Below are 24,597 nucleotides of genomic sequence, written 5' to 3'. Positions count from 1 at the left end.
ATGCTTGCAATTATTAATATAGAATAAGTTAATGTACGGTAACTTTATCTTATTACATATATCCCTGTGACCTTCACTAATGATTCCTGGTTAACCTGGAGCCAAGTAGGTGAGATTGTCAAGATAGTTTATCTGGTTCTCAAGAACTGCCTTGATATTACATACAGGTCTTGCTGAACTGCTCATTTCCAGAGTAATTATTCTGACTATGGTACCTAATGAACAGCATCAGGGTCACCTTGGAACATTGAAATAGAAATGAAAGTCATGGGCCCTATCCCGCAGAAACTAGAGATAGTACTCAGCACTCTATGCTTTAATAAGACCTCTAGATGAGAAGGTACTAACCTGAAGAAACTTGGTTCTGTGAATTCATGAACAGATGATTACTTTATGTTTGTTTTTACTAGATGCTGTAAAGATGAAAAAAATATTACCAATAGCTATTCCATATGCACAGTGTGATTTTCTTTTGGAAGTTTTTATTGCCACAATAAGGGGTTTTCCTGATGTGGAATAGCAATAAAAATACCAGTGTAGCATTCTTTTGATTTCTCTGAATCATATCTTGCCCCTCTTGTTCAACTTCAGATGTTGACTTCCTAATCTGTATCTTAAATAACCTCTCAGAGACTAATGCACTGGACCACCCCTGTGATTCTGAACCACTTTTATTAAAAACCCCTATGGCCAGGCCATGCCCTATATCATTTAGGATCTCAGGATGTTGGGGTGGGGTAGGAAGGGGGGAGTGGAAAGGTGGCAATGATTAAAGCTCTCTAGGTAGTTTCAATATGTAATCAAGTTTGAAGATGAGGGAATTGGAGCAGTAGTTCTCAAGTATGGTCCCCAGACCAACAGCATCAATATCATGTAAGAGCATATTAGAAATCCATATTATTGAATCTCACCAAATGTAAATTTGTGTACCCCACGGAAGACCTACTAAATCAAAAACTCTGGGGATAACCCCCATCTCACTGCTTCCCCTAAAGTATTTTAACAAGCCCATCGAGTGATTCTGATGTAGTCCAAAGTTTTAGAATCATTAAATTACAGTTTCTCACACTTCATGCCCAACATGGCACAAACTGAGAAGTGGTGACAGTTGAGTCAAAGGGCTTGAGCTTTGTCAGGGAACCTCTCGTATTTTCACGGTGAACAAGGTTCTCTAGATATAAAATCATTACCATTGTCACTATCAGTAATTTACAGTCATTATTACAATATACTTGCTTCTCATCAAATGTTTCTTGACTCAAAAGCCCCCTTTGGAGGTGAAGTCTTAAGGAAAGTTCTTTTGCAGAGACATTCCATTGGAAAGTACTGATCTGAAGACTCTCTATTACAGAAAAACTGGTTGCTGAAGGAAAACATGATGCTATTTATAGTTGTGTGTATAACTCATTAACCTTTGGAAACTCATCTCAATTGCAGCATCTGGTGTCAATGAGCTCTTACAACAGGATTAGCCTTGCCACTGAGCTGCTCAGGAGGATACCAGGACATGTATGAAAGTGTTCATGTAATGAACCTTTAGTGCCTTTCTACCTCTGTGCACTGAAAGTGTGGAGGGCTTACACCGAGGGGTCTGTTAGGTTAAATATGTTCCAGCCTTCTGGTAATTGGAAAGTTATTATAATTCAGAGATAAAATTATAATAATCCTTACTTCTTGGGAAATTCAAATCTCATCGCACTAAACCATAAGTTCATAGTCTGGCTGGTATTTTAGGCACTTTATTAACACATTAACTGAAGAAACAAATGTTTATGCTAAGCGAAGTCAGTCAGTCAGAGAAAGACAAATACCATATGATTTCACTCATGTGGAATTTTAAGAAACAAAACAGATGAACATAGGGGGACAAAAGAGAGAGGCAAACCATGCAACAGACTTTTAACTATAGAGAGCAAACAGTGTTGTTGGAGGGGAGGTAAGCAAATTAGAATTTGAGCAGGGGAAGAGGGTGGGTTAAATGTGTGTTGGGGATTAAGGAGGGCACTTCCAATGATCACAGTGTGTTGTATGTAAGTGATGAATCAGTAAATTCTACTCCTGAAACTAATATTATACTATATATTAACTAACTGTAATTTAAATAAAAACTTGAAAGAGACATTAAAAATTAACTTTAAAAATACTAAAAATAAAGTATGATAGTTAAAAAAAGGAAAAACAAATATTTGTAAAGCACTTACTGTGTGCAGAGAATTTTGTGACACAAGAAAGAAGAATCAGACCAAGGACACTTCCACAAAAATGCTATAGTCTACAAGATTATATAAATATATATACATACACACACAAGATCGTATGTATATATACACACACAATATACATGTGCATATACATATGAATATATATATATACGTATATGTGTGTGTCTGTGTGTGTGTGTGTGTGTGTGTGTGTATCTAAGGAGACATTTCCTTTGGGTTTTGAACACATGATAATGTGGAGAAAGAATAAGAAGATAGAAGTGACACAAAGTGAGTGAAAACAGCATGGAAAACTTTAAAGAATAGCTTTAAAAAAAGTTTGGCAAAGTATTTGAGGTCAGTATCATCTAAAGACTTAGTGACCATGTCAAAGACTTTGTACTTTCTCATCTACACAGAGAAGAGGTATGATATTTTTTTTCCAATAAGAAATTAATATGACTGGGAGAATTTCAGAATTTTATTTGAAATAATCTTATAACAGAGAAATTTTCTAATATTATGAATTAGATTGAAGAAACAATGGATGAAGAGAGAATGATTCAAAAGAATGAAAAGACAAGTGGAGGGGCACCTGGGTGGCTCAGTGGGTTAAAGCCTCTGCCTTCGGCTCAGGTCATGATCTCAGGGTCCTGGGATTGAGCCCCGCATCAGGCTCTCTGCTCAGCAGGGAGCCTGTTTAAAAAAAAAAAAAAAAAAGACAAGTGGACTTATGGAAATCAGTTAAAGAAGTTGAAAAGTAAAAAGGACTTGGACTTGAGTAATAGTGGTTCAAGTGGAGAGAATGAATGTTAGAGAAAGACATAAAACAAAATGACTAGAAGTGGGGGACAGGTGTTTTCAGGAGAGAAGAGAGATGGGAAAGTCCCAGATATTCTTAAAACTAAGTGTAAGAATTCAAAGAAGCAGAGCAAGGGTGAAGAATAAGAGAGAACAGACCATGAGTAACGTTTATATAATGAATTTGATGTGCTGATGGGAAAACAAATTCAAAGTGGAATGCTGAAATTCAGCATGGATAAGATTTGTCATATCTGTTTAGATTTTGTCTATATAATGCTAATTGTTGAGTCCATGGATTTTCCAGAGTGCTGAAGATAGGCTTAAAACTTTCATTTTTAAAAGAATGTAAGAAGACAAGACAACAAATGAAATGGATAAAATCTGATTAGAAAGGTAGAGAGGAAAATAGGTGAATCCAGGGTCAGAGGGACAGAGTAAGAGACTGATTCTAGTATCAATGAGATGATAAACAAGAAAAAAAGTAATGCTGAAGACAAGGTCAGGAGGAGTTGGAGTACAAGAAGGTCATTGGATTTCTGAAGTCACTGGCAGTCTTCAAAATGTTTTCACATTGAGTAGTGAAGATAGAAGACAGATGATAGAAAGCTGACCTAAAAGAGGGAGTACAGAATATATTTTTAATATGTTTGGTGGGGGAATGATGAAAAAAGAAAAAGAAAAAAGATGAAAGTTTATATATACTATGTAAGAGGTTGTGTGTGTGTGTGTGTGTGTGTGTGTGTGTGTGTTGTTTTTCTTTGTTTTATCAATAGCAAATACTTTAACAATCTTTTTAATACTATGTCATTCAGGAGATATTTAAATATTAAGAGTCAATAATAGCAAATTCATAAGGATCAGAGATATAACAACTGAATGTAATGTTATGTAAAAGTTATGTAAAACAAAAACAAAAAACCTCCAAAAAGCAAAAAAACCCCACAAAACCCCGTAAAAGACATATTGAGTTTAGGCCATTCACGTTGAGAGTGATTATTGAAAGATATGTTTTTATTGACATCATGTTGTCTGTGAAATCCTTGTTTCTATAGATTGTATCTGTAAATTTCTATTCTATGACACTCTTGGGTTCTTTATTCTTTTATAGAACCCCCCCTTAATATTTCTTGTAGTTCCAGCTTGGTGGTCACATACTTTTTTAAACCTTGCCAGTCTTGGAAGCTCTTTATCTCTCCATCCATTTTGAATGTCAGGCTTGCTGGATAAAGAATTCTTGGCTGCATGTTCTTCTCATTTAGTGCCCTGAATATATCTTGCCAGCCCTTTCTGGCTTACCAGGTTTCTGTGGACAGATCTGATGTTATTCTGATGGACCTTCCTCTGTACCTAAGGAACCTCTTCCCCTAGCTGCTCTCAAGAGCTCCTGTCTAAAATTATGATTCATCAGTTTCACAATCAAGTGTCTCGAGGTCTTTCTAGATTCGTTGATCTTGGTGGGGTGACCTTTCTGCCTCTAGAACATGAATGCTGGTTCCATTCCCCAGATTGGGAACATTTTCATGGAGAATTTGTTCAACTATATCTTCTAGTCTTCTTTCTTTCTTCTCCCTCTCAGGGATCCCAACAATTCTGATGTTGGAACGTTTTATGGCATCATTTATTTCCCTAATTCTGTTTTCATGGCTTCTAAGCTGTTTGTTCCAGGCTTCCTCCTGATCCTTTTTTTCTATCATTTTGTCCTCTAGGTCACTAATTCTATCTTCTGCTTCAGTTACCTTAGCTGTTAGAGAATTTAGAATAGATTGGATCTCATTGATAGCATTTTTTAACTTCTTCCCAGGCAGCTTTCACTTCTGCCCTAATCGATTTCCTGTTGTCATTAATGTTTTTCTCCAACCTAGCTGTTGCCTGGATAACTGTTACCCAGAATTCCCTTTCCAACATACTGTTTGTGTCCATATCCAACAGCTCTGATGGAGAAGGCACAGTCTCTGAATTTTTCCTCTTTTGGGCATTCCTCCTCCTAGTCATTTTGGTGAGAGGTGGTTGAGGGGATGTGTAGCTGAATATTCAACCATGTTCCAGGTAAGGTGTACCTTGGAACACTTTTGAGCAATCAGAAGTCACTGCCAAAAAGAAAGAAAAAAGAGAGAGAGAAAGAGAGAAACAGGGAAAAAGAGAGAGAGAGAGAGAGAGAGAGAAGACCCAGCCAGAATGGGCCCCAAAGTTAAGAATTATAAGGTATACAAACAAAAATGGACAAACAAAAGGACTGACAAAAGTAAATGACAAGGAAAAAAAAACGAACCCAGCCAAAATGAATCCCAAGTATAAGATTTCTATTATACCAGCACAAAAACAAATACACAGAAACATTGACAGAAGAAAAAGATGGGAGGGTGATTATAAATCCTCAATGTGGGTGAGGAAGGTTATTTTGATATTTCCTGGGTGTATCTTGATATCTTTGTTAAAGGACTCAACTTTCCAGAGATAAAGGGAGATTAAAACTGGTTTATATATAAGAGTAGTATTGATTAGGGAAAGAGAATTACCTTGAAGCTTATATCTGTATGTATATTAAAAAAAAAAAAAAGAAAAGAAAAGCAAAAGAAAAACACAGGTATTATGTATGAAAAAAGTTCAACTTAAGGTTATTATGGAATTTGTTGTATTTAACCTCTTGTTATAATGGTAAATAGGTTAAAAATATTAAGAAGAAAAATAATGAGAATGAATTAAAAATAAAAGTTGTATCTATGAAATATACAGGTTTTAGGGCAATACCAGGAGCTTAATATCTTGTTTTCCCCTGATATTGGGGTTTTTCAGTTTTATGGAGACCCTGTGGTGGTTGTCCTCTTGTTCTTTTGGCTGGCTTTCTGGGGGAAGGGACTGCTGTGGGTTTTTTTTGTTTTTGTTGTTGGTTTTTTTTTTTTTTCAGTCAGTCTTTCTTGGGCTGAGTCCTCCTGCTCCCTATCAAGGGGCTGGGATATGTGGAAACTGGTTTTTCAGGCTTTTGTTCTCTGGAGGTTTTTATTCTTTGGCAGCTTTTTTGTGGCTTTTCGGAGGTTTAGTGGAAAACAAACAGCACCCAGACCTCTGTCTCAGAGAGAAGCTTCAGTCAGCTCCCCTCTGGGTGGTCCAGAACACACAGATTCCCCCTCTGCAACTTCACTGAGCTGTGCAACCTTCTACAGGCAGTGCACGCCCCCAATCACCATCTCAGGGGTCACCCTAAGCACCCGCTTGTCTCTGCACCCCTCTGCCACTAAAACCTCAAGCAATATGACACAGGGTTGCAGATTAGATAAAATGACAGGACCTGTCCATTTGTTGTCTACAAGAGACCCATTTGGAATCTAAGGATACATCCAGACTGAAAGTGAAAGGATGGAGAAGCATCTTTCATGCCAATGGGCCTCAAAAGAAAGCTGGGGCAGCGATTCTCATATCAGATAAATTATATTTTAAGCTAAAGACTGTACTCAGAGATAAAGAAGGTCACTACATCATTCTTAAAAGGGTCTATACACCAAGAAGATCTAACAATTGTAAATATTTATGCCCCCAATATGGGAGCAGCCAACTACATAAGACAACTGTTAATCAAGATAAAGAGTCATAATGATATGAATACCTTAAAAGGAGGGGATCTTAACACTCCACTATCAGTAATAGGCAGATCATCCAAACAGAAAATCAATAAAGAAACAAGAGCTTTGAATGACACATCAGACTAGATGGACCTCATATATAAATACAGAACATTCGGGGTGCCTGGGTGGCTCAGTGGGTTGGGCCTCTGCCTTCAGCTCAGGTCATGATCCCAGAGTCCTGGGATCGAGCCCGCGTCGGGCTTTCTGCTCAGCAGGGAGCCTGCTTCTCTCTCTCTGCCTCCCTCTCTGCCTACTTGTGATCTCTGTCAAATAAATAAAATCTTTAAAATAAATAAATAAATAAATAAATACAGAACATTCCACCCTAAAACTCATTCTTCTCGAGTGCACATGGAACTTTCTCCAGAATAGACCACATATTGGGTCACAAATCAGGGCTCAACCAATACCAAAAGATTGAGATTATTCCCTGCATATTCTCAGACCACAGTGCTTTGGAATTGGAACTCAACCACAAGAAAAAGTTTGGAAGGAATTCAAACACCTGGAAGCTAAAGACCACCTTGTTTAATAATGTTTGGATCAACCAGGAAATCAAAGAACTTAAACAATTAGTGGAAACCAATTAGAATGAAGACACATCGGTCTAAAACCTATGGGATGTGGCAAAGGTGGTCCTAAGGGGTAAATACATAGCTATCCAGGCCTCCCTCAAAAAAAATTGAAAAATCCAGAATACACCAGTTCTCTTTACACCTTAAAGAACTGGAGAATCAACAACAAATTAAGCCAACCCCACACACAGGAAGGGAAATAATCAAGATTAGAGCAGAGATCAATGAGATATAAACTAGTGATACAGTAGAAAACATCAATGAAACTAGAAACTGGTTTTCTGAAATAATCAATAAGATCAATAAATCACAGATAATTAAACATAATCATGTCAAAAAATGGGCAGAAGACATAAACAGACACTTCTTCAAAGAAGACACACCAATGGCTAACAGACACATGAAAAAATGTTCATCATCACTAGCCATCAGGGAGATTCAAATCAAAACCACATTGAGATACCACCTTACACCAGTCAGAATGGCCAAAATTAACAAGACAGTAAACAACAAGTGTTGGAGAGGATGTGGAGAAAGGGGAACCCTCTTACATTGTTGGTGGGAATGCAAGTTGGTGCAGCCACTTTGGAAAACAGTGTGGAGAGTCCTTAAGAAATTAAAAATAGAGCTTCTCTATGACCCTGCAATTGCACTACTGGATATTTTCCCCAAAGATACTGATGTAATGAGAATAAGAGCCATCTGTACTCCAATATTCATAGCAGCAATGGTCATAGTCGCCAAACTGTGGAAATAACCAAGATGCCCTTCAACGGATGAATGGATAAAGAAGATATGGTCCATATACACAATGGAATATTATGCCTCCATTAGAAAGGATGAATACCCAACTTTTGTATCAACAGGGGCGGGACTGGAAAAGATTATGCTGAGTGAAATAAGTCAAGCAGAGAGAGTCAATTATCATATGGTTTCACTTACTTGTGGAGTGTAAGGAATAACAGGGAGGACATTGGGAGATGGAGAGGAGAAGTGAGTTGGGAGAAATCGGAGAGGGAGACAAACCATGAGAGACTGTGGACTCTGAGAAACAAACTGATGGTTTTGGAGGAGAGAGGGGTGGAGGGGATTGGGTGAGCCTGGTGGTGGGTATTATGAAGGGCAGGTATTGTATGGAGCATTGGGTGTGGTGCATAAACAATGAATTCTGGAACACTGAAAAGAAATAAAATAAAATAAAATGAAAAATAAAAAAAGACCTATTGGGTGAATTGAAAAAATCGGAATAAAAATATTGGAAAATTGAATAAAAATAAATTAACTAAGTGTCCTGCCAATTTTACATTTACTGAATTTAAAAACATATATGCTGTGATAATTACAAGATTACAAGAGAACATCCTTACTCTTAAGAAACACCCTGTAATACTTAGAGGTAAGGGCCATGGAATATGTAGTTTTACTCCCAAGGGGCTCTGAGAAAGGTATTTTTTATCTTAATTTGTGTATTTTTTATGTTTTACATATTCTATATATTTACGTAGTTTGAGAGAGAAAGAATGAATCATAAAGCAAATGAAGGAAAATGTATATAATAAATGAATGGGTAAAGGGTATACAGGTGTTTTGTACTATTGTAATTTTTCAGCAAATTAAAATTATTTTCAGTGAAAAGATAAAAACCTACAAGAGAACCAAAGTTTGTGCTTGACATTTAAGACTCAAGGCCAAATTGTTGAGAAGCTATCTTCCTTGTCCCTAAAACAACAGTTTCTTCAGGAGATACTATTAGGTATATATCTAATTGTATAGATTAGATACATTATATCTAATATTATAGATATTATAATATCTATATATTTGATATTGCATCTAATATCTAATTAGATATAATTAATTATTACTAATTATTATAATTAATTATATTATTATAATATAATTAAAATATCTATACTGCCTAGAGCAATCTATACCTTGCTCTATGGTATAGAGCATACCATACCTATGCTCTGTGGGAGCATAGAGCTCTTCTCCCATGTCGAGGTCATTTATTTCTGAAAAATTTCTTAAACAGCATAATCTCTTAAGTAAACAAAAATTATATTTATATAGTTTGTTTCAATGAAGATAGTTTTTAATGTGTTCCAGAACTCACAAGTTGATATCAGTTATAGTAAACAACATACATGAGAACAATTTGGTAATTAATAGAAGTTGCCATAATAGCTCAAAGAAATCATTTTCTCTCATTAATTTGTTGTAGTTTGTTTATCAGCTCCTGGTTAGTACACATAAATTTGATTAGGAAGTGGGGCATCTGGGGGTTCAGTTAGGCATTCAACTCTTGGTTTCAGCTCTGGTCATGATATCAGGGTTGTGAGATTGAGCCTGGCTTTGGGCTCTGTGTTGGGAGTGGAGTGCTTGAGATTCTCTCTCTCCCTCTCTCTTTCCCTCTCTCTCAAATAAATAAATAAATAAATCTTTGAAATATTTTTGACTGAGAAGTTCACATAATAAGGGATAAGAAACCAGACATCATTGCTGCTACAAAATAGCAATCCGTGAGTTGTCTAGGAGAATTGAATACAATATATACAATATATACAATTGAATTTAATACAATATATACAATATATGCAATTATTACAGCAAGAAGACTGCATGGGGCTCTAGACTTGAGGACTTCACCTGCTCCATTAAGTGGGATGCAAGGGATGCAAGGCCCTGTAGAGAATGCTTGTGACCCTGGAACTTCTTGTGAAGTCAAGTTGTTTTAACTCCAATGATGTACTGCAGGCTAATTTACATTAATAAGTCCAGTACATTTTCCAAAAAATAAAGGAGACACCAGTTTACACTGAATAGATACACAGACATATCCAACATTAATATAATGTTAAAACACTAAAAATAACAAGGCCTGACATTGTCACTTAAAACATATCTCTTTCTAATTTTTCACCTCTCTCTTTCATTAGTGATGGTTAGTAGATACGTTCAATGGTATGTCTCAGGCTTTCTCTTCCGTGTTAGTTATGAGAAACCTGGTTATTTAGAAGTGAATGATCGGTGTGGTAGAGACTGTAAGAATATAATATTATTATTGTCATTGTTATTTATTTCAAGTTTTTTATTTAAATTCTAGTCAGTTAACATATATGGTAAAAGTGGTTTTAGGTGTAGAACTTAGTGATTCAACACTTCATATAACACTCTGCTCATGATAACAAGTGCCCTCCTGAATACTGTACATCACCTACTTAGCCCATTCCCTGCCCCCCTTCCTCCATCAACTCTGTTTTTTCTCTGTAGTTAAGAGCCTCTTATGATTTGGTAACCCCAGTCTTTCCCTCTTCCCACCTCTTCCCCTATGTTCATCTGCTTTGTTTCTTAAATTCTACAGATGAGTGAAATTTGTCTTTCTCTGACTTGTTTTGCTTGACATAATGTACTCCAGCTTCATCCATATCATTGCAAATGGCAAAATTTCATCCTTTTGACGGTTTAATAATATTCCATTGTGTGTATGTGTGTGTATACATTTACATCTACATATATATGCCGCATCTTTATCCTTTCATCAGTTGGTAGACATTTGGGCTCTTTCCATACTTTGGCTAGTGTTGATAATGCTGCTATAAATATCAGGGTGCATGTGCCCCTTCAAATCACTATTTTTGTATCCTTTGGATAAATACCTAGTAGTGCAATTGCTGGGTCATAGGGTAGTTCTGTTTTTAATTTTGAAGAATCTCCATACTGTTTTCCAGAGTGGCTGCACCAGTTTGCATTCCCACCAACAGTGCCAGAGGGTTTTCCTTTTTCTGCATGCTCGCCAACATCTTTTGTTTCTTGTGTTGTTGATTTTAGCCATTCTGACAGGTGTGAGGTGACATCTCATTGTGGTTTCAATTTCTATTTCCCTGATGATGAGTGATGTTGAGCATCTTTTCGTGTGTTTGTTAATCATCTATATGTCTGCTTTGGAAAAAAAGTCTGTTCGTGTCTTCTGCCCATTTCTTAACTAGATTATTTATTTTTTGAGGGTGGAGTTTGATAACTTCTTTATAGATTTTGGATACTAATACATTATCAGGTATGTCATTTGCAAATACCTTCTTTCATTTTGTAGGCTTTCTTTTAATTTTATTGATTGTTTCCTTTGCTGTAGCAATCATCTTATAAAACAAATTATTTAATTGCAAATTTATGATAAAATAAAAAACATTACATAGTGTATCCATTTATAAATAAATGAATATTATCATTGACTCATAGACCCTTAGAATGTAAAGTGCTATACTATTAATACATTTTAACAACTCACTAATTCATAAGGTAAATATCTTATTATTTAATTACTAGAATGGTCTTAGAGTTTTACCCCAGAACCAAAATATATCTCATAGTACCTTTGACCAATTGATGTTAATTTTATACTTAGAATATACTTACAGTTACTCTATTTACCTTCAAACAAACAATCTTGTATGGTCTCATGCTAGAGACAATTCAAAAATTTGGTATGGAACCAAGAGAACTTGGCATTTTCTGTGTTTATTCACTTTTGGTGTCCACCTGGGTGAATTGGATGTGTAGACTGCTCTCCAGCTAATAAATGGCAACTCGCATTGTTTTGTTTTTGTCTGAGTCCTTTAGACAGCAGTGGCTTCTAAGCACACAACTCCCAGATACCTATTTCTCCTCTGATTTGTTCAGTTTTCACAATATATGTCATGTTATAACTTATTCAAAGTATTAATTATAGGTCTGGCAAGGAGGGAGAGAACAGAATCGTGTGAAGGGAATGGGTTGGTTAAGGATAAAGAAAGAGATAAAGTAATGTGGATGGAATTTGTTTGAACAGAAGACTGATATTTCTCTGGAAAATTTATCCTGAGCTGGTTTAAAAAAAAAAAAAAAGTGTCTTGTGAAGTTTGCTGGGCTGCCTCTGTCCTTCTTTGGAGGGTAACTATCTTTCATTTTTGATTTAATTGTTCAGAACATAGCAGTGTGATAAAAGTTTTTTATGGAAATTTCTCACAGCAACACAATCAATCATATTTCCAACTCATGTGCCGTCTTGAGCCTCTGAGCCTCAAAGACTTTTTTTCTGGGGAGCTCACTTGTTAAATTAGCACTGATCAAAGGCTAAAACATTTATCATGCTTATTAGTGAATAAACCTAGCAGCAGGTATCCCAAGTGAGGAAGCAAATCCTCATTTCCTGCAAGAATGAATTGGAAATTATCCAAACTGCTTGCAAACATTTTTCAGGAGTGACGAATTGTCAAAAAGAAAGCAGCTGCTGGATGTGGCAGCAACCAGGGTTAGGGGGGAAAAAAGAGCATCTTTCGAAGGTACCTTCAAACTAGCCCATGGGGATGTTCTGCGGTTTGAATTACTCTAATTGCCTTGAAATCCCGCATCCGCTGACCTTACCAATGAGCTGCAGAAGAATACCCCGACTAAGACAATTTTGCAATTGCAGATTTTTCACCTTTGCTCTTCCTACCCCTTGTTGTTGTTGTTTACAAGAACGCAAATTGACAAGTACCAAATTGATAGACTTTTGTTTGCATTTATTGCAAAATGCCCAGTGCTGGTTTTACAGGAGCTACTGTCTCATCAGCATAATTTAATCAGTTTGCAGATGTAACAATGGAGGGAACTATGCACTGCAAATCCTTTCCTCCAGTTTTAAACTTTGTTAATAAAAATTAAAAGATGAAAATCCTTGGCACACTTGGCTCACATGTTAAAACCTTAGATCACATTTGAAAAAGAAGTACTTAAAACTTTACTGAGATAATTGTGAATGAATGAATGAATGAATGAATAAAACCTATAATCAGAGACCTATATAACATAAGCATATTGTTACAAACTTGCACAGAGTTGAAATGCAGCATTATTTCTTTCATTTTAAAGCTGATGACTGGGGGTGCCTGGGTGGCTCAGTGGGTTAAAGCCTCTGCCTTCGGCTCAGGTCATGATCTCAGGGTCCTGGGATCAAGCCCCGCATCAGGCTCTCTGCTCAGCGGGGAGCCTGCTCCCCCCTCTCTCTGCCTGCCTCTCTGCCTACTTGTGATCTCTGTCTGTCAAATAAATAAATAAAATCTTAAAAAAAAAATAAAAAAATAAAGCTGATGACTGTGCAAGTGCATTCCCTTTGTCTCTGAGAAGAAATATGAATTGTATCATACTTGTGAAGTTTACCTGAGAGCAATATAGAACCTTTCCATTGCAAATAGAACCAAGTTGCCTTTAGCAAAGGAGGGAGTAACTTATATTTTTGACAGACTTTTAAAAAATCAGATTCAATATGAACATTTTAGGTCAGGTACCTGTGATAATAACAAAATGTTGGTATCATAAATACAACCATAGGATGAGAAAGAGATATTTTGAAAAAATTATACATGATCAGGTACTATTTATATTTGCTTCATTTAAGTTAAAATGAAAAGACAGCTTATTGCTTCTCGCGGTTTTGTGGTTTGTTTTTTTTTTTTAAAGATTTAGTTATTTATTTGAGAGAGAGAGCCGGGTGGGGAAGGGTAGAGGAAAGGGAGAGAGAGAATCTCAAGCAGACTCTCCACTGAGTGCGGAGCCCAACACAAGGCTGGATCCCAGGTCCCTGAGATCATGATCTCAGTCGAAATCAAGAGTTGGATGCTTAACTGACTGAGCCACGCAGGTGCCCCTGCTTCTCACACTTTTAACTCCAGTGAGTCCAACTGGCAGAGAGGCAACTCTTACCCAGTAGGAGACATCTCCCTTTACTACAACCTGCCATCATTTCTATCTTTGCTAATATCCTCTTGTCCCTCAAGTCAGTGCATTTGGTTGAGGTTAATATTTTTCATTACTTGCTTAATATCTTACTCTCTTCAACTTAAGTGAAAGCTATTTTGAATAATTGTAGACACCCCATTTTACAAAGGACATGTACCTCAGTCTTGTATATATCTTGAAAAGCCAGTTGGAATCTTCTGTTAATTCTAGAACATCTGATTCTTTTCAGTATGGACCTGAGCACTCTGCATGGCTGTCTTTCGATGTTTGGTTATAATTGCTGTCATACTATTGAAACTGTTGGAAATAAAAAGGAATCAGAAAATAAACAAGTCCTGTTCCTGGTCAGAAAACTCTTTTTTCTCACCTGAAACAAGATTTCCTGTTTCACAGCTTAGAAAAATATCCAGAACTGCATCTCTAGTTTTCTTATAAATTCATAAATCATCTATTTCCCCCCAGAACTTTGGATTAAGGTCATAATGAGGACTTTCTAGTTAATTCTGAGTCTACAGGCATACGCTACCAGGCCCTCCTGTCCCTGTAAATGTCTCTCAGACTCACCCTCCTTCCTACCTCCAGCACTGCCCCTCAATTCTTTTAAGATTTTATTTATTTATTTGACAGACAGAGATCACAAGTAGGCAGAGAGGCAGGCAGAAAGAGAGGAGGGGAAGCAGGCTCCCTGCTGAGCAGAGAGCCGGGCGGGGGCTTGATCCCAGGACCCTGGGATCATGACCTGAGCTGAAGGCAGAGGCTTTAGCCCACTGAGCCACCCAGGCGCCCCACTGCCCCTCAATTCTAAGTCTTCATTACTACATCCCTGCATTCCTGTTACATCGTTTTTCTTGCTTCTGCATCTCTAGATTTTCCCCTGTAAAACAATATTCTTAAAATAGCTTCTTCAGGTAAGACCCATTCAGGAGCATAAGAAGGTTTTCTCTTCCTGCTATTCAAGCACCTCTAAGTCAGTTTTTACCTATGGTCTAGGCCACTCCTCATTGTCCTCATCATGGGTCCTCTATCCCAGCCTAAATCATGCCCTCTCTTTTACAAGTGTCACTTGACTCATTCAGCAAGTACATATGGGGCACACACTGTGTATATCTTCACATTTGTTTCCTTAGTCTTTTCCCCTCTCAGACCTTCTCTGTGCTTTATATTGAAACTCTTACCCAGTAGGAGACATCTCCCTTTACTACAACCTGCCATCATTTCTATCTTTGCTAATATCCTCTTGTCCCTCAAGTCAGTACATTTGGTTGAGGTTAATATTTTTCATTACTTGCTTAATATCTTACTCTCTTCAACTTAAGTGAAAGCTATTTGATGGTAGGGGTTACATTTATTCTGAAAAAAAATTGTAGACTTTTGTTGATTGTTTGTGTACTATTTTATTTTCTTATTTGTTACCAGGTGCCAAAAAGCATACTAATTTATTCATGAATATGAACATATTGGGCTTAGAATCACTCATCATATGGTTGAAAGAAATGTGAAATTTGTCTCAGCTATATTCTCATCTGATGCTTGACTTCTTCAACATCTCTGAAAGTAATCTCCTCAGCTCATCAGTTCCATCCATATAAGCTATATTATCTAAAATCTCCACTAATGCCAATGCTGATATTTTTTCCTCTGTCTTCTTGAGCTGTATTCTATTTCCCAGTTGGTACAAATTGAAAGCTGGAGAAGAGGTATCATTAATCTGTCACTTCAAATCCTAATATTACCTACCCTAGAAATTTTATATTAGTACCAAAAGTACTAAATGCAATAGGATTTTAAGATCCCATATTTGGTAAATTATGCTACTTTCACACATATACATTAGATCCAGGCATTTTTTGGGTTTTGCAGCAATAGGTATAATAAATTAAGGTCCCCATTTGAAACACAAAAACTTGTGGGTTTTTTCCAATAAAAACTATGACAATGTAAGGGAAAGAATGTTCTCATTGGTTTCCCATACACTTAGTGTTCAGCTCTTCTTTGTGAAATAAAATTGCAGATTGTTACGTTTGGGTATAGTTTAATTTAATCAAACAAACACTTATGATTTCGAGTCACCACAGTTTAGACATAAAAAATGGAGGTTGAAAGTATGGTCACACAGACCAAATACAACCTCTCAAGTCGGAACAAGGGAAATAAATGAAATACATTGACCACTCCCTCTCAAAATTGAGTGGCCCCTCTGGTCACCCCTTGTGTTTAGTTCTTGTACCTGGAATAGAACTTCTAATAATGTGTTTTAACTCTCTGGTACATATTGGAATAACCATTCTTAGGGGTTTTTAATATTCTTCTTATATCTTCTTATATCTGTTACTGTCTGGGACCTGAGAAGACAGTCAATATAATTATAATATAAGTATATAATAATATATATAATATAAATAAATATTAATATAGGTATTCCTTTGGTTAATTCCTATCTGAAAACCCTGTGATTGGACAATAGTATCTTTCTTGAGGTATGTGTTTCCCTTCCTGAACTCCTGAGCAGTCAAATTTTAACAGGTGCTACTGTGCAAGTTTTCAGGCACATGGCTTCAAAGCTGGAAGATAGAAAGGTCCTTAGGAAGTATCTAGTTTAACTTTTATATTTACAGATATAAAAACCTGGAATAAGAGATGTGGAGTAATTGGATGAAAGCCAAACAACAAGCTGAGATCCAGTAGAGACTAGTGTAGAATAGCTAAAATGTGTAGTATGGTAAATTAAGAACAAGGGCTCTGCTCAGACTGTGTTCAAATCCCAGGATTTCTACTTTTTAACTGTATGCTTCCCAGCATCTTGGTTTCCATGAATATAAAATAGATACACTGTCAACACTAAATAACTTAATATATTAAGGATTTAGAATAGTGTCTAATACATAATAAATGCTAAATAAAGATTAACTCAGATTATACATCTTAAAGAGGTTTACTCTTAGAGAAACTGCTTTTGCAGGATAGAAATCAAAAGATAGGATTTACACATTTTTGATCTGCTATTTCCTTTATCATTCAAAAAATCCATAATATGCATTTGATACATTTCATAATTCATGTATACACACACACACACACACACACACACAGAGATGCATGTGTGCACATGCATGTGTGCATTTTTCAAAAAGAAACATTGGGAGACATTTGTTTCTTTCCTGTAATATTCAAAATAATTAAAATAATGTTTCCTAAGAATAAAAACAGTATATGTCCTAAACACAACAAATATTAAAATTTTAGCAAAAAAAACAGTGGATGTGAAAGGCAGGATGTGAAATGCAATAAAAAGGATGGAAAGACAGTCCTTAAGCTCTTAATCAAGTCCTTTCTTTGTCTGCAATTTAAATAAGATGTTTGGGGGTAGTGAGTGGATACAAGCAGAAAAGTGGCATCGATGCCAAGTGGGAGCTGCGGGAAAGGGGGGAAGCCGTGTCTTCATGAAAGAAAAGGATTACCTGACTGCAAAATTGGTCCACGGGTGACCCCAAGGAACCAGCTCTAGATAATTAGGTTCCCACTGAAGATGGGCTATCTTCCCTCTTTAAAGACACACACACACACACACGCATGCACACCACAGTCCCTAAGACTTTCTGCAACCTTGATTATGCTTTTTAGCTATTCTAGCAATCGTTTTATTTGCCATATCTTCCGATCATAAAGTGCACTACTGGGGGACTCAAATATCTTTATTTACCATATCTTTATTTAGAAAACTTTCCAGCAAAATTAATCCTAATGCAAACTTTGAATTATTAATCACATAGGTCTAAAGATGAAAAGACTGAGACAGCAGTGATATGCATGTTAAAAATCTATTTGCCAAGTGAGTTTTACGTGTATTTATGTTGTTTTTCTTTAAAATTTCTTCCCAACTCTTTTATACTTGAAAGAAAGCTACTTCCTTTTTATTTAAAAAAAAATGGTATGAATCATGCATTAAATATATCTCCTTCCCCAGTATGAGTGCTTCTCCACATGCAGCATGTGCTTAGGAGAAATGCACCACGATTTCCACCCCAGCCATTCACAGCCAGTGAGTTATCCCGGTGCTAAAAGACAAAAAACCAAGGCATTAGAAGGCCACCAAAAAAGAAAAAAGGTGGGGGGGGAGGTTGTCAGATGGCGATGAGGAAAGGAAAGCAGATTTGGATAAATAAAATGAATTTTATATATGGATAGGTATATTGATCTGAAATACTAATAACTGAAATGCACATGTTGTGTTTCATACTAGTGCCGAGCAAACTCTCCACTTTGGCATATTTATTTCTATGTTACAACTTAAGATTTTAGTAAAAATGCAGCATGTCATCTCCACAATCCCTTTTGAGTGGGGAAAAAAGAAAAAAGCCACATGAGCCATCCAATCTCACTGATAATTAAGTTTAAATATAAGGAACTGGGAAGTAATTTAGCAAAATATAGAACTTTAAATAAACCTAAGCTGTGAACTAAATCACTTAAATAGCAAAAGTGCCCAAATTTTAGATTTTGACCCATTGCTTGGTCCCGTTATTGACTCCATAAAATTAAATCTAAAATATCATTGAATGGAAATCCCACCATTATTTCATATATCGCTAACAAAGAAAAAAAGCACAGCTAATTAAATTTGATATAACATTTTCTTAAAATTTAGAATTTTTTACCTTAAACTTATTGAAGGAACCATTTTATAATCAGTTAGATGTAAGTATTTTCAGCATACATAAAAAAATGTAAGCAAAATAAATTGGTTATAAGGTATTTAACTTACATTTGAAGTCTCTTTTCAACTGAGAATACTGCTGTCCACTTTTCCCCCATACAGTGTAGTCTTCTGTCCCATCAAGGTGTTAAAAACCAAAATTCACCTGAGTAAATTTGAGGATCCAATTGGTTTTATTAAATGATTTATGAATCAGGCGCATCCTATCCCATCCCCTCAGAGGGGAGCTCTGAGGAGTTGTACAAAGTGGAAGGTTTTTATAGCTAGGAGGGTGGGGTAAGAAGGGTTGTTCCAGAAAAATCACCTTCCCCTAAGTGGAAGGGCAATTAGGTGGATTACCTCATCTCCTTTTTCGGGATGGGAGGGGCCTTTTGAAACATTACCTCATTGGTGTTGATGAGAAAATTCCTGATTGACCAGTTAAGACTTACATTTCTGGGGGAGGTTGAAACTGCAATTAAATAAGGCAGTAAGTCCTGGTTTGATGACTTGGCCTAAGTGACACTGTTGTGGGCCTGTGGTTTCCTATTTCACAAAAGATGCTTCTCGAAATATTTGAGGGAGAACGAAATGTCATCAAGGTAGGACATCAGTTTTGTGGTTTCCTGGAGTTGGGCTCCTTTCGATCAGCCTCCAACAATAATGACAGACCCCTCCAACTCATCCATCCCCAGCCCTTCCCTGCAACTCTCTGCTTTCTAGGGGATAAAATAATTGTTTCACAGTTGTCTCTGAGGTTTTTTTGTTTGTTTGTTTTTCTTAAGTCAGTGACACTCAATCTGCAAGTTTTGGCATAGCCATTTTTATTTTTACCGAAGGACAGGCAATGGCAATCAACACTACCAATAGACATTAGAAATATTAAAATGTTAAAAAAAAATCTGCATCTTAGAAATGACAGGTGATGGTTATGTCCCAGCTGAAAATTGCTGCAGTTAGTGCAGTGTGAACATAAAAGCCTTACAAGCATTTCACCTCTGGCCAGTTGGTTTTAGTATCTTCATAATATGTAATCCTTAACTGTGTCTTCATTCATTTGTAATGGGAACATTTCATGATCACCTACTATGTTCTCTAGGAGGCCCTGAAAGAGAGAAAACATGTGGTCTCTTTCCTTGAAGAGCTGCCTGCATAGTGGTGGGGAAAGACAATTTAAACAAAATCACAACTCAGGAGCCTAAGCACAGTGCCAGAGTTAAATTTAAGTTTTATGAGCACCACTTTGAGAGACTTCTGATCCAGCCTGTGGAGTGGAGAGTCAGAGGGTGATTCCTGAAAGCAATAAAATCCCTTAGCTCAGTCAAGGTAAAAACTTCACTGATTTACCAAAAAAAAAAAAAAAAGGAGGAATCCATGTAGTAGGGGTTTAGGAAGAAGCGTGAGTATGTATGAACATGTGCAAAGGTTTGAAGATGAGTACAAAGCATGACGAGTTCCAAGAACTGTGTCATAACTTGAGGTCAGCAAGTGGGGCCTTTGTAGGGTGTGTTGGATAGTAAGGCTAGAGGCAGGCCCCAGGACCCAGACCATAGAATGTCCTTTATCTGGACCATGGAGTATCAGTTTTACTCAAGAGTAATCAGTAGCTCTCTGAAGATTTTAAAGGGGGATTTGGTCTACATTTTATAAAGACTCACCCTTTACAGACCCATTAGGATAACAAAGTGGAGAATAAAGGGGTGTCAAAAATGTGGCTGATGTTCCCAGGTTCCTTGGCCTCAGCTACACTCGGTAGTTCCCTTTTAAATTTTTCAAAGTTGTAAATCAAAATGTCACTCCGTATGTAACTATGAGTTCGCCTGATTAGAGAACTACAGGACTCTTCGGTCCTTAAGTGAAAGACGCTTTTTCTAGTCTAACGATTTTCACTAATTGGACTGGATTTTTGATTCCGGTGAAATCTCACTTAAAGGTAAATATGTTAAAGGGATTTAAAAGAAGACTTTGAGGTAAGCATCACTGTGAAGGTGGGAATTCTCAAACCTAGCTGCTCAGTAGAGCTCTTGCACCAGTTTGAAAAAACCTTTATTTTGTTCCAACTCTTAACTGGTTAAAAACAAAATAAAACACAAATAAGGATCAAAATGGTCAGCAGATTCAGATGACATCTGAATGCTAACACCCACGTTTAAATCCCTTCTTGAACTCCTGGGTCTAGTCTGCTTTCTGTCCACCAGACTATCTGTTCAGACTTGCTGGAGTTAATTTCAATATTTGGAAAATGAGTGAAATAGTCTCAGAACCTGTTTTGTTTTTTCCCTGATAAGTGAAGTCCTTGAAATTCTTCCTATGTAAACACAGAATATATCAACCTTTTTACTGTTCTGGTTTGTTTTTGGTGACCCCTCTATGTTTTTTAATCTGCTATTTAAATAATCTAGAATTGCTTTCCCATATCACTTTTTCCCATGCATGTACTGGAACAGAATGTATACAAGACAAATAAAAGGGCTATCAGATTTTCAGGTTCACAGGTTTTGTTTTCAAATATAATTTATCTGAAAGTGCCTTGTATTTGCTCCTCTTCTCTACCCACAACTCTTCAGTAAAACCTAACTGAGGCACAGTGGAGTGTGTGTGTGTGTATGCATGTACATGTAAGTTTGGTTGCTGAGTGGGAGTGGTAGTAAGGGATATTGATGATTAAGGTGTGAGGAGATTAAGGGAAATTAACATTTTCCCTGAATTACCTAGGAAGATTATGTTAACATGGTTTATTGATGAGCACTTGTGTGATGACTCAACTAAATGAATTAGTTGACCCAACCCACATTTAATCAAGTTGGCATGGATACAACAAACATCTGCTTGTGAATATTGGCAGAAAAGAAATGAATTTCTATTTATTCAAATAATTTCTGATTTAAAGTCATTTAATATTAACATTAAAAGCCATGTGAACCTTTATTTGTTTCTTTTTTTAAAAGTAAGCCACCCTGAAAACGACTTGGTTTGTGTGAGGTTTTCCCTAGTGCTAATGGGACTCTTTTAAATATAGTTAAGTAAAATAGAATTATGGTTGAAGATAAGCTGGAGGCAAGGAATTAATGAAAATACTATCCTGTTGTAAGACCCAGAAAATTAGGAGCTATAAAATGGGTATTATATTTAGCAGTGTTAAAACTACTTGGAGTTTGTAGGTTTGGAGATTTCTGTAAGCCTTAATATATCTAGCTTGGAAAACAATGCTGAAGAATAGGGGAAAAAAGTGTGTATGTTAAAATTAAATAATGTTTGTGGAACTATCTCTTTTTCTTACATGTGTGTGATACAGACTAATTTTACTTCTGGTAATCACTGTAGCTCACATTTTCAGCAGAAATACAGATTCACAAACCTTAAGTACACACATTAGTGGAACACATTGTGTTATCAAGGGGATATTCCAGAAGTCTGACTGAAAAAAAGCCAGATATAAATTAAATTCTGTAACTTTCTATTTTCAACCATTTGTTCCTAACGTTGTAAAGATAAACAGCCATCAGTGGTCATTTCTGGGAGAAAATACATTTTCATAAAGACATAGGCCTTTTTATGAAAATACCTTTCCATAAAAACCTGCGTTGGTATTTTCACATTCAGCTTTTTGAGTATGTTGGAGTTTGGCGAGAGCCTGATGCACTCCAAGCTATGACTGCGCAAACTTGCCCAACCGCTTGTCGAGTTGGTAGTATTCAGGAGAAGGTGGAGTTTCCTCATTTTCGAGCTGTCATCTCAAATAGCTACTTTAGGTTTAGGACCCGAAAGGGATTATTGATAAAATATTCATATTTTTTTTCCAACTGCAATACCTAAATATAACTTAACTGTTATATTCATGATGCACACATAAAAGAGAACATTATGCAGCTGTAAAAAAAAAAAAAAAGAAGACATTTCTCAAGATACATTATTCTGTGAAAAAAGCAAGATGATGAACAAACTCTAAACAATCCAACATATAGTTTATAAAAGTAAAGCAGTCTCTATTGTGTTGCTCGTACATGCATAAAATATTCTGAAAGGACAATGGAAGAACTGTGAACACCTCCCTCCTCTGAAGGTTGGCTGTTGGGTAACAGGAATAGATAGGGATTGTTTGCTATATATTCCTTTGCACCATTTAAAAACTTTTGAATAATACCAATATGTTAATGCAGATAATGAAGTGATAAAATTGTCCTAATTTCTGAAGAATTAACTTCAAATTTGATTATGACTTGCTTCCTCTGAACATAAATATCACATCTTACCTAAGGGACTCTGACCGCGAAGACAGCAGGCAAATCATTGTGTAATTAAAATGGTAAGACTTAGCTGCATCAGCAAGGGTGGTATCTTACCAGCAGTCAGCAATGGCAGTGGTGATGATAGCAGTTAAAGGTGTCAAAGTGATAGTGAGGTCAGGAAGTCAGAAAAAAGAAAAACCAAACCTATGGCAAAACAGAGAAGGTCCAGGAGCCAAAACTAAGAGCATATATAAGTGTATTATGAAAGAATTAAAGACAGAGATTGGCTCTTATTTTTCATCAATGAAAAATAAGAATAGAACGGGAAAAAAGTGGTTCAAGTTTCTATGTATCTATATTTTATGACGCTAACAAGGACATTGAAAGCAGAAACAAAGCAAATGCCTACTATGGGTCCAATCTATCCCTTTTAGGGATCCCTTTGAGGTTATACATCAACTTTCCTTAGTCATTGTGGATATTTCATTTGAAACATTTGAAAAACACTTTTCTACATCATCAAGCCCAAGTTAAAAACAAAACAAAGCGAACAGTTCACCATCATTCTTAATCCTTCTATTGTCATGGACAAAAGATGAGCAAGGCCTTGACCCTACTGTTTACTGTTGAGTCCACAGCACCCATTTGGCATATTTAGTAGGTAGTTAATAAACATTTATTAAAAAATCAGATGACACGTTTGGGGCACCTGGGTGGCCCAGTCAGTAAGCTCTGGACTCTCGGTTACAGCTCAGGTCATGATCTGAGGGTAGTGAGATCAAGCCCCCCTTCAGGCTCTGTTTAGGCTCTGTTCAGGCTCATGGAGTCTGCTTGAGATTCTTTCCCCCTTCCTCATCCCCTGCTTTTCCCCCTGCTTGTACTCTCTCACACTCGCTCTCTCTCTCTCTCTCTCTCTGAAATAAATAAATAAATAAATATATTAAATATCTTAAAAAAATATAAAGAAAGAATAAAACAAATGACATCTTCTCTGGGTTCCCTTTCTCCTAAACCTCCCTTTCTGATTTGCTACCCTCAGAATCACTTTTTTTTTTTTTTTTTAAGATTTTGTTTATTTATTTGACAGAGAGAGAGCACAAGCATGGGGAGCAGCAGGCAGAGCTAGAGGGAGAAGCAGGCTCCTTCCTGAGCAGAGAGTCTGATGTAGGGCTTGATCCCAGGACCCTGAGATCATGACCTGAGCCAAAGGCATCTGCTTAATCAGCTGAGCCACCCAGATGCCCCCAGAATCATCTTTTTGAAAATACAGTTCTACAGTGTGTGGATGGCTCAGTTGGTTAAGTATCTCACTCTTAATTTTGGCTCAGGTCATGATCTCAGAGTCATGAGATCAAGCCCGCGTGGGCTTTAAGCTGGACATGGAGCCTACTTAAAACTCTCTCTCCCTCTCTCTCTGGCCCTTCCCCCTGCTTTCTCTCAAGAAAGAAAGAGAAAGAATACAACTCTAATCATGGCATCTCTGTGCATAAAGACTGTGTTACATGGAGAATAGAATCCAAAATCTTTGTAGGGTATGCATTCTTTTTTTTTTTTTTTAAGATTTTATTTATTTATTTGACAGATAGGTAACAAGCAAGCAGAGAGGCAGGCAGAGAGAGAGGAAGGGAAGCAGGCTCCCCGATGAGCAGAGAGCCGTACACGGGGCTCGATCCCAGGACCCTGGGATCATCACCCGAGCTGAAGGCAGAGGCTTAA

This window comes from Enhydra lutris, unplaced genomic scaffold (assembly GCF_002288905.1).
Source record: "Enhydra lutris kenyoni isolate GAN:26980312 unplaced genomic scaffold, ASM228890v2 scaffoldscaffold33, whole genome shotgun sequence".
Taxonomy (NCBI): domain Eukaryota; kingdom Metazoa; phylum Chordata; class Mammalia; order Carnivora; family Mustelidae; genus Enhydra; species Enhydra lutris.
Note: the sequence above shows the minus strand (reverse complement) of the source record.